An 11,182-nucleotide genomic window follows, 5' to 3' on the forward strand; every position below is an offset into this window, starting at 1 on the left:
TTATTGTCGTATTCATCATCGGCTGGCGACCGTTCCTTTTCACTTTTCAAACCCGACACAGATTTTTTACAAACATATCACTATGAGAATTCAATATAGGATACTGAAACACAGTTCCTGTTTAAATTTTAACAAGATTGGAGAAATTTTCACAGTCAGACAGTGTTATGGCTGAAAATAATCATTTTTGGCGACCATTCCTTTTGATTTTCAAACCCGACACAGATTTTTTACAAACATATCAATATGAGAATTCATAAAGGATACTAAAACCAATTCCTGTGAAAATTTGAAAAGATTGAAAAATTTCACAGTGTTTGGCTAAATTACGTTTTTGGACTTGTTGTAATTCATCATTGCGGCTGACAACCGTTCCTTTGTTTTCAAACCCGACACAGATTTTTTAAATATATCACTATGAGAATTCAGTAAGGATACTAAAACACAATTCAGTGGAACAAGGACGGAGAAATTTCACAGTGTTATTAGAACTGAAAATTATAGGGACTTTGTCGTAACATTGGTGGGGGCATCCTTTTGATAATTTTTCAACCCGAACCAGTTTTTCCAAATATACCACTATTTATTACATACAACACTATTGTACATTTTATTTGGTTTATCTACTCTCCTCCAAGTATTTCCAACAGAAAAATATGACTAAAAGCCGTGGCCTCTAATTTAGGCTATTTTTTCTCCCCATATTTTATCCGGACAATCAAATCAACGCAGAAAACGGCGATCAGGCTTGCTATTGCGGCAGGTAAAAAAAAATAAATTTATGGAACTTAGAAAATTCACTTCAAATGTTATCTCCTAGCTCCCATTTTGAACTTTTTAGTCGAGGAGGGGGGGGGGGGTGGGGGTTTCTTTAGGCAAAAAGTGCACGTGAATCACTTAGAAGAGCTAAACTTCCAGCTGGTTTATTTATTTGTAAGATATCTCACCACTGCTCTCAATAGAATATTCTGGCTGATCTGCTGATATAGTTTGTGGGCACGTTCTAACACAACTAACCAAGCTCATCTTTCACAGCTTTAAAAAGAGCTTCCAGCGCAGCTGGTTTATTGTAATTAAGACGCTATGTTGGTATGTTAGGTAGATGTTGATCTTATTATCTTTTTCCGGTCTGCACTTGTTGACCTGTTAACCTGTAACCTGTAACCTGGACCTGTACCTGCGGTTTACACCAACCGCATCTTAGATTGGTTTTCTTACAAAAGTTGTGTTTCAACACTTTTTAGCTTTCAGCTATTTTAGTCATTCTCTTTACTTTTGATACACATGTTACCTTGGGCTTACATCTTTTTAAAAATAAACCACATAAAAATAAAATAGTATTTTACTTGTGATCAGATCGCTTTGGCGTTGTTTCTTCGTTCTGTCAGTCTGTCTTTCCTTCTTCTCTGTTAGTGCAGTCGGCAGTGTTGCTCTCTTGTTTTCGAGGAGCACGTTTTAGTAGTTTTGAATTTGGTTTGCTAACAGTGACTGGTTTCTTTACAAGCTTTTGATGAAAGATTATCTTAGTGAGTGCGTTCATGCTAATATCTAAAGAATTGTGGTCTATGTAAACAAAGCGGGATTCTAACGTAATGTCATTTCCGATACATTTTAGAATTTTCATTTAAAACAGATTACATTATAGTCATTTTTCATGTCTCCATCATTCAATTGCGAATAAAAGAGATTCAGGGGAGAAAAAAGAAAAAAACCTGGGTAATCTAGTTAAAAAAAACGAAAGTAAATGGTTGACAAAGTAGTGAGCCTAGGCAAAACGAGATTAGCGTACCACTATGAAAAAACCCGCCTCCGGCGGTCGATAATTGATGAATTTTCTGTAGTAGGTCAAAGATTGCTAGGCTGGATAGATAGTCGATGTCGTCAAGCAACATGAAAATTAGAAACTTTGTTTGGTGGAATATCTATTATATTAGTAGGAGATGTTGCACAGTTACCACCAGTCATGGATGATGTATTGTACCATTCTTTTCCAAAAGATGAAATTGCAGTTGCAGGTTATCTGGCCTATTGTTGTTTCAGTACTGTCGTAAAACTTAAAGCAAATATGAGATCTGCTGGTGAGGATGAGTCACAAAAGAAATTCAGAAAAGCTTTGAAAAATTTGAAAAGGGAAAATCAACATGGAAGACTGGAATTTTTTTTGACCAGACAACTGAAAAAAACCCTGTTGACTATAATAAATGCATCAGGCTATCCTTGCAAATGAAGTGTCGAGAAACATAATGGAAAATGTTGGATTCTTTACAATCACCATTGCAGTCATTAAAGCAAAAATACTCCCAAGTGCGTCAAAATCTCCTCAGAAAATTGGTTAGCAAATGAAGTTTTCCTTGCCAAAGGGCCAAAGTAATGCTTACAAGAAACTTGTGGTCAGAGATGGGGACTTTGTACGGAAGTTTAGGCATTGTCAAAGAATAATATCCAAAGAAACCACTTGCCACCTGCGCTTCCTATAGCTGTTATAGTAAAATTTGATAGTATACAGGGCCAAGTTTTTTGATGACGAGATAATGTGTTCCAATGTGCCTATTATAGAAACTCATCTGAAGAATAACGTACAGAAAGAAAGAATGCAAATACCTTGAAACTTGCATGGTCGATAACTATTCATAAATCTCAAGGTCTTACATTGGATAAGTTGTAGTGGATTTGGGAAAGAAAGAAAGCATGGATGGTTTAACTTATGTTGCATTATCACGTGTGAAAAAGCTAAATGACATGGTAATTGAATCATTTCCATTCGAAAGAATCAATAAATTGAGTGAAGGTAAAAGATTCAAATTTAGAGTACGCGAAGAAAGCAGACTAGACGAATTATTAGCAGCACGAACACAAGCCTTAGAAGTAATTGGATGGAATAATTTAGTATATGTCATGTCAAAATCATTGCACAGGGGGGGGGGGGCTCAGGGCAGGGAAGGGTATTTTGCAAAAAGCAATATTTTCTTTTCTTTTCTCCTTTATTTTCTCTTCCTTTGAAATACATTCTTATCCAACGAGTGAAATTATTTAGTACTTTTTATCATAAAGAAATTGATGAATTTAAGATAAGAAAGATTTCAAAACTGGTCCAACTACAGGGTGTCCTATGAAAAATTCCCCAGAACAGTAGATGAAAACATTCTTTTGTTTTAAGAGGAATTTTTCATGGGATACTCTGTACTTTAAATATCTTGATCATGAGTAGAAGCCTTGCCTAGACTTTTCAAATCCTTACATTATTTTTTTTATATTTTTCTCCTAACTTATAGAATATTATATTCTTTTGTAATACATGAATTTTTTTATATTTTTATAATAAATTTGAAGGATATTATATTTTTATACAGAATTATTGAAATTACGTATTATTTATGATTTTGTACACATTTTATTTGATTGATTGAATTTAAATTTATTACTTCCAAGTTCCAACTTGATTACAATAATGTGAATGTGAATTGATGTTTAATCTTTACCACAGAACAATAATGAACAATGATAAAAATGATAATAGTAGAACAATGAATGAATATGGACAAAAGTGATTATTTTTGGTGGTTGAATTGGCAACGAAATTCCGCTGTAACTAAAATTATTCGACAATCGTCATTCAGCATACTCTACTCCCAACAACAATGCTTAAAAATCCTGTATTATGGAACTTTGACAGTAAGTACAAATAATTTTTTCATTATGTACTTTTATAGGACTTGGTTTTATTAATCTTTTATGTTTAACCTGTGTTCTTGTTGATACTTACCAGGCACTATTTAAATATTTCCTATCTATATAGGAAATATTTGTTAAAACGGTAATTTTCTTCTCCTTCTTCTTTCCCTTCTCCTTCTCCAAGTCTAACGCTCGGTTTGGTCAATTTCGTGAGTTTGTACATGAGTCTCTTTTTAAATCAAGCTCCGGCGGTAAAAACAGTAGGATGCTCTTTTTTCGAGGCGGAAGACGTTCATTTCTTCAGAGAAACGTCTGTGGTAAATATCCGTACGGCGCTCTATTCTCCTTGTCGATCGGGCAACGTCGCCCGTTCAGAAGCGTATTGTGATCGGACAATACTGCTTTGTTTCTAACTGTCAAACAAAGATGGCAGAAAATAGACAACAAAACTTTTGATGATACAATCTTGGTCTTGGAAAAACAGGACATTTATCAACTTTCACAACAAACTAACTTCAATTTTGTTTGTATATTTACATAAATCGTACGAAGGCAAGTGACTGTGAATAAATCTGACCATGTTAGGTTACTTACTTTGATACTTTTGAAAGTTTGCACCCAACACGAATGCAATGGCCAATGCCGACAATGCAACAATGCAACAATGGGAATGGTTGATGAACTGGTTTTAGCTAAAAATTCAAACATGGAGCAAAATTGACTGGTTAATGATTGAATTTCCCTGTTTTTTTTTATCTACAACAATGAATTAACTGCTGGGGTTAGTGACAGTTAAGTGAAAACTCGTTGCGGTTTATAAATTTCAAATTTTAAAGCTGATAACCGGATCCGGAACACCACGGCCCCAATATGAAGAATGTAATGTTATACTTCTTAAAGGTTTATTGCATTGAATATCGATGTAAATAATTTGAAATCACCTCACATGTGCAATTAAAATTTTTCTTGAACTTGGAGATTTTCTTCCCCGCGTGCATTTTTAAAACGTGGAAAACTTTAGTTGTGAATTTAGAGATCTTTTGCAACTTGTGTTTTAAACGTGGAAACTTTTGTCGTGAATTTGGAGATTTTCTTACCGTCAACTGCTCCAACTTGGGACTATCTGACAAAACATGGGACTGCAATTTGGCCACCATTTCACCGAACCTCCAAAGTCATTTGATTTGAGTTAATGAACGGCGTATTAAAAAATGGCAAAACAATGGAGCGTTTGACGTCACTCGCGCGGCAAGTTACACACGCGTTATTTGTTAATCCAATCGGGCGATAGGTGGTGGTTAGGCAGCGGGCGTTCTCTAATTCTCCAATCGGCGCTATCAGTGAAAGTTATCGTGACATGTTATGAAAGGAAGTATGATTGATAAACTTGGTGGAGTTATCAAAACAAATTTGTTGTCAAAGAGATTTAACAAGTTAGTGAAAATACAGACCAGATATCAAAAAGTCCCATGTTTCGACCAATCGTCCCAAGTTAAAGCAGTTGACGGTACGTACATTTAAAACGTGGAAACTTTTGTGATAAATTTGGAGATTTTCTTACACGTGCATTCAAAACGAGGAAAACTTTAGTCGTGAACTTGACATTTTCTTCCACATGCATTTAAAAAATGAAGAAAACTCAAGTGATTTCCTGGCATGACAATTTATTTTATTTTCTGACATTTTTTTGGAAATTTTGATTGTTTCCAGGTATGTGACATTTTTTGCTCTTGCAGCATGCTTTTAGAAATCATAAAATGGCTTAGTGTTAGGGGAATTTTTTCCTATCGACATTCTTTCAGATTATGAAATGTTTCCCATATATAAAAATGAGATTTTTTTTTTTTTTTGCATCCTGTCGGAAAATATGAAATTGTTTCCCTGTTTTGAAAGATTTTTACTTTTTAGCACGTACATTATTTCAAAAAACTCCAAAAGTTACTTTAAATTTTTACATTTTTTACAATATTTTATATATGAAAGTATAATGCAAAATATTTCATCTCATTTTGAAATATATAAAATTTTCTTTGGTTTTCTTACTGTGAAATATTCTCCTTTTTGTCATTCTTTCATTTTAATATTTGCCCTTTTTGGCTATATAAATTTCTGGAAATCAGCGCTTAAAATAATAATTATATAATCAGGTCTTTTGATGTGTTCAACAACACTCTACTTGGCGGTGCGACGCCGGATGACCGCTATTATAAAATACTAAAATCCATTTAAAGTCCACCTAACGAAAATTAAAGTTCCAGCCAATTTGATTACTGCATTGTTGTTCTCAGTCGGGTTCAGCTTGGATATATTCCGTGATCCGTAGCTTTGAACCTACAGTCATCTTATGAATAATCCTGTAAATACTGGCAATAACATAAATGGAATTTTGAAATTCTTAGGGCTCGAGTGACTTAGGGCATGTCTCAGAAACCTAACAGTTTACCCTAAGTTTTCGCTACCAATAGCAGCCAGATTCAGAGATCCGCTTAGGGCTCTAAAGTACCTCTATACCTTAAGGTTTCAGGACCCGGTTGTTACGTAATTAAATATTAACCTAAAAATTAATTATTAAAGAAATTGTAATCATGACGTCATAATTTGATCGAATTAGGTGACGTCATGAATCGTATAATCGCTCTAATATTAAAAATACATGTCTAATCTTTCCCAAATTTGAACCAAAGATGCATCTAACTGAAATGTAACTTTTTGAAAAAAAGTTTTTGGAAAAATTTGATGACGTCAGCAAAAAATTGCATTTTTCGATTTTTTGCATTTTTTGCTGACGTCATCAAAATTTTCAAAAAATATTTCATTGAAAAGTTTGGCACCATTAGGATGCATCTTTGGTCCAAATTTGAGAAAGATTCGACATGTACTTATAGAGTTAGAGCTAATTTACGATTTATGACGTCATAATTTGATGACGTCATAATTCACACTTTCTTTAATAATTAATTTTTAGGTTAATATTTAATTACGTAACAACCGGGTCCTGAAACCTTAAGGTATAGGTCATCTAAAAATCCATAAGTGAATCCCTGAGAATGGGTGCTATTGGTCGCGGATTCGGGATTTGTGATTTTTAAAAATCTAGACACGCCCTAACTCACCCGAGGGACTTGTGTTGCTTGATGTTATCTGAGATTTAAAGCACTTTGAAATCTTTTGAGGACATCAATTATTATTTTAACATTTGTAAAGGAAATATTTATCCGCATCTTTGCGGCTCTTGTTGGGAAATTAATATCAAAAATTGAAAGAAACTTGTGAACTATTTTGAGGAAATTTCAGTACACTCACCATAATTATCATCTAATTTCATGTTTCTTATTTTCCATTTAAGCTTATCTTATGAAAGAGGATTCATTTACTTTGACAACGCAATATTGCCTCGTTACTGCTACGATTACCACGTTACGTCATCATTTTCCATCCTTCTACACAATATTGCTGTTACAACTGCAAGATAACTGGCATATCAATTTTGTCCATGAGATCCCTTGTCATGCCGTTGGAAAAAGTCCTGGATACGCTATTTCCTGGTTTCTGCTCATCAATATTGTCTCGTTACTGCTACTATTACCACGTTACGTCATATCATTTTCCCTCCTTTACACGGCGCTGTTACAGCTTCTAGATTACTGGTAAATCCATTTAATGTAAACAAATTTGGATCACGATATCCTTTGTTAAACTCTTGGAAAAATTCCTAAGTACGTTGTTACCTGTCAATTTTTGGTTCCTGGTCGTTATTTTTCTGGCTCATAGCATTTCTTACTTATGCTGTTTGGTTCTACTATGGGTCATTTATATTACAAATTGGTTGGAATATAGTAACATGTCTTTTGAGTGTTTTAGTATCTGTAATTGACTCTACCTGGACACTTTTGCTAATGAATATTTTAAGATTCGTATTTTATTATTTGTAAAAGTAATTCACGTTTTTAGAAAAAAATATATTTCATTTATGTTAGCTTTATCGTTGATATCTCAAAGAAAATGCTTTTGAGAAGAATCATTCGAATTACAGTATTCCTATAATCATTTCCAAACTTTCGCTATAAAGCATTAAAAAGCTTTAATAAGCATTTCTAGTCTTTATAAATGCTTATAAATACGCATCTGTAGCGGGTGGCAGTTAGTGAAAGCTATGGCTAGTTTACAACATAGTCCCTTATTTTTTGCAGAAACAATATCTAGTTATCTCACTCTTATTGGCATAAAGCAATGGATTCCAGAGCGCTTTATCGTCTCAGCCGGAGATTGTATTTTCTTTACACAGTCGTCACTTTAAATCGTTAACTTCAAAGGTTCAAACTGATATTTAACGCGAAAAAGCATTAATATCGTTAAGAAAACTATAGAGCAATCGACTTTTTCACAACTATGGAAAAAGACGACCCTGCCGACGCACCGAACTTTACGAACACCGGACACGCAAAGTCTGGTGTCGGATAATTTTTTAACGTCTCCGTGTTCATACTGAATTAGAGACGACCTTTGACTAACAATAAATATACATGAATGGAAAGCTCAATCCTTTTTCTTTCAGAAAAAAAATTACTTCAAAGGATATAAAAGCAATGCCATTTAGCGCCAAGCCATAGAAGACACATAGGCTCACACAAAACTTTCCTTGACTCGAGAAAATTTTCGTATGGCTTTTTTCATGTTTTCGTCACGTGATTGACGCATTCCATTTCTCAAAAAACAAGCCAATCAAAGTTGACGATTTTCCCGCGGCACATTTTGATTGGCTGATATAGCCAAAGTAGAGATTTTTCACTCTTGTTGATTTTTTTATTATGGATGGAGGCAAATTTCAAATGTCAAAAATTTTCAAGTTAAGTGAATCAATCTACTTTTCAAACTTCAAAAAGCTTTTGAGAAATTTGACTGGCTTGTTTTTATTGTTTTTTGGATGGAACTAGGGTTTGGTGACTACAAATCTCTAGATAGCCCTTCAAACAGTATTACTTCTTCCAAAAGGTTTTGTAGAATTTCTGTAGGGAAATCATATCAAAAAGGAGCCTCCTCAGGTAAGTTATGACATGTCTCAAAAACTACCACAATTTTTGAAGACCATTAGCCGGCAGAAAATGAGCAAACCAATGATTTACTACGAAAGATACCATGATGAAGTTTTACTGTATGGGGTGTTACCTAATTGTTTACCCCCTTATTTTTGCGAAAAACCGCAAAAACCAAAAGTGTTGACGTCTGCAAAACTTCTTTTTTAAATAACTCCAGTTTGACTAATGGTAGAAACATGAAATTTGGACTGAAGTTGCACATCATTAAAATGATTATTTTGCAAAGAAATTTTACTGACATCAGCACTTTTTCGTAAACTTTCGTATTTCGCTGCTTTCTGCTGACGGCAGCAAAATTTCGAAAGAATTTTTTTGCAAAATGATCCTTTTAATGATGACAACGTTGGTCCAAATTTCATGTTTCTACCATTAGCCTAACTGGAGTTATTTAAAAAACAAATTTTGCTGACATCAGCACTTTTTAGTTTTTGCGGTTTTTCGCGAAAATGAGGGCGTAAACAATTAGGTAACACCCTTACAGTGAAACTTCATCATGGTATCTTTCGTAGTAAATCATTGGTTTGCTCATTTTCTGCCGGCTAATGGTCTTCAAAAATTATGTTAATTTTCATATTTTTGAGACATGCCATAACTTAACTGAGTCAATAATCTGGCTTATGGTAATGAATACTAGATTTGAAGGTGTAAGCTTTTTTTGTGTTCCTTCAATATATTTTCATTCTCGTGTTCTCTTCAGGACCCGGGGATGGATGGCTCGACCGACGATATTCGAAGAAGCGAAGCTCAACCAAAAAAGTTTCACGAAATGAAAGACTTGATCCTGGATTTGAAGGTAGGCCTTACTTGAAACATTCTTATTTGGATCAAAAGTACTATTGGGCTTTTCCAGAAAGAAACCGTACACCCCCTGTTGAGGAGCTCCAACCTTTTGTGAATTACCTCCTCTGGAATTCCGAATTTTGACAGATTTTCATTCATTACCCCCATGGAATTCCACTTATTTTTGACGGATTTTTGTCTACTGCTATGGAATTCCGCTGCATTTCAAACCATACCCCCTTGGAATGGAAATGGACTCCTCAACAGGGGGTGCACGGTTTTTTTCTGGAAAAGCCCATTAGTTCTTTTCAAGGCTGATGAAAATGGTAAAGGGGAATGGACTGATGAAAACTGATGAAAACTGATGAAAATGGACAGTACGTTCGTTCGTAATGAGCTTTTCTCAAGATTGGATTATTCAAATTTTCTGATTTTTGGCACAAGTGCATGACTATAAACCCTCGAATGTGACGAAGCCCGATTTTCGAAAAAAAAATTGGGGGGGGGGAATTTGGGCCAAAAAACGGCTAAAAAACGGGTTTTTTGGACTTTGTGAAGAATTGGATCATTAGTTTTTTCTGAATTTTTCACGAAATTAGGGTATCACCATATGTAAAAGATGGTTTCTAAACGTGTTTTTTGTAAGAAACAAACGACTAATTTTAAAAGATCGTCACTATTTGTATTCTGAATGATTGTTTAATGGTCACGCTCACGTAGATATCAATTATAAATGTGTTAAATGCATAACCAGGTAGGTCCATGAAAGTATCACTTGTTGAGTTTATTTTCCTCTTCATTTTGTAGGACGGCTCGTGTGGTCGTGCAACAACATACAAATTTATTAGTACACAAATTTATGGCTGGATGGCTTAACTCCCTGTCTAGTATGACTGTTCAGCTGCTTCCTGAATACTCCATATGCAAATGTAGAAGATGCAAATTTACACCTGTTGTCATGCTGCAATTGTATCAAGAAGACACAAACAGGAGAAACTCAGAGGCAGATGAAGCGAGAAAGAAATTCTTCCTTCCCTATTCTTGTTAACTTAAATCTACTTTTTAAATAGATCGAGAAGAAATCATTTATTACATTAACACACACATTTTGTCTGTCAAATATTTTTATCAGGGACTGATTTGGAACACAAAACTTTTAGTAAAATACTCCTACGTAAAGTCACTTAAAATTCCCAAAGAAAATCCTAAATTTGAGTTTTGAAGGTAAAAACTAAGCTTTATTCAAAGTTTCCTGATGTTACACGGACCCAACACGTAAAATCAATAAATACGTCACTGTCAACCAATCAGCTGTAGGATCCGTGGAAGTCATTGCAATGGTGCATATCATGAATAACATACGAACTTAAAGGGTGGATCTCTAATCAAAAAAGGACCAATTTTTTATTTCCTCCAGTCATGCGCAATTCTTCTTTTCATCCTGAAAAGTTATATCATTATCTCTGATCTTGAAGAGAAATGCCTATTCTATGGGATTCTATGGGATTAGTGGATAAATTTTGGCGGGGAATAAATTTGGCGAATTTGAACAAAATTCGCCAAATTAAATCCCCACCAAATTTTATGAGATTGATTTATTGCCAAATTAAATCCCCGCCAAAAATCGTAATTTT

The 11,182-nt window shown here is 34.4% G+C and overlaps 2 long non-coding RNA genes across 2 annotated transcripts in view; one reads left to right on the top strand and one right to left on the bottom strand.

The window, feature by feature from the left end:
• The window catches only part of LOC136817239 (uncharacterized), a 12,783-nt gene extending 11,374 nt beyond the window's left edge, over nucleotides 1-1,409 (bottom strand). Inside the window, exon 1 of the long non-coding RNA XR_010848057.1 lies at nucleotides 1,347-1,409. This is a non-coding gene — a long non-coding RNA (uncharacterized lncRNA). The remainder of the gene's footprint in view (nucleotides 1-1,346) is intronic.
• LOC136817479 (uncharacterized) overlaps nucleotides 1-10,640 on the top strand; it is a 33,677-nt gene extending 23,037 nt beyond the window's left edge. The window contains exons 2-3 of the long non-coding RNA XR_010848100.1: nucleotides 9,466-9,561; nucleotides 10,356-10,640. This is a non-coding gene — a long non-coding RNA (uncharacterized lncRNA). The remainder of the gene's footprint in view (nucleotides 1-9,465; nucleotides 9,562-10,355) is intronic.
• Nucleotides 10,641-11,182: the final 542 nt, after the last annotated feature.

This window comes from Clytia hemisphaerica, unplaced genomic scaffold (assembly GCF_902728285.1).
Source record: "Clytia hemisphaerica strain Z4C2 unplaced genomic scaffold, Clytia hemisphaerica genome assembly, whole genome shotgun sequence".
Classification (NCBI taxonomy): Eukaryota; Metazoa; Cnidaria; class Hydrozoa; order Leptothecata; family Clytiidae; genus Clytia; species Clytia hemisphaerica.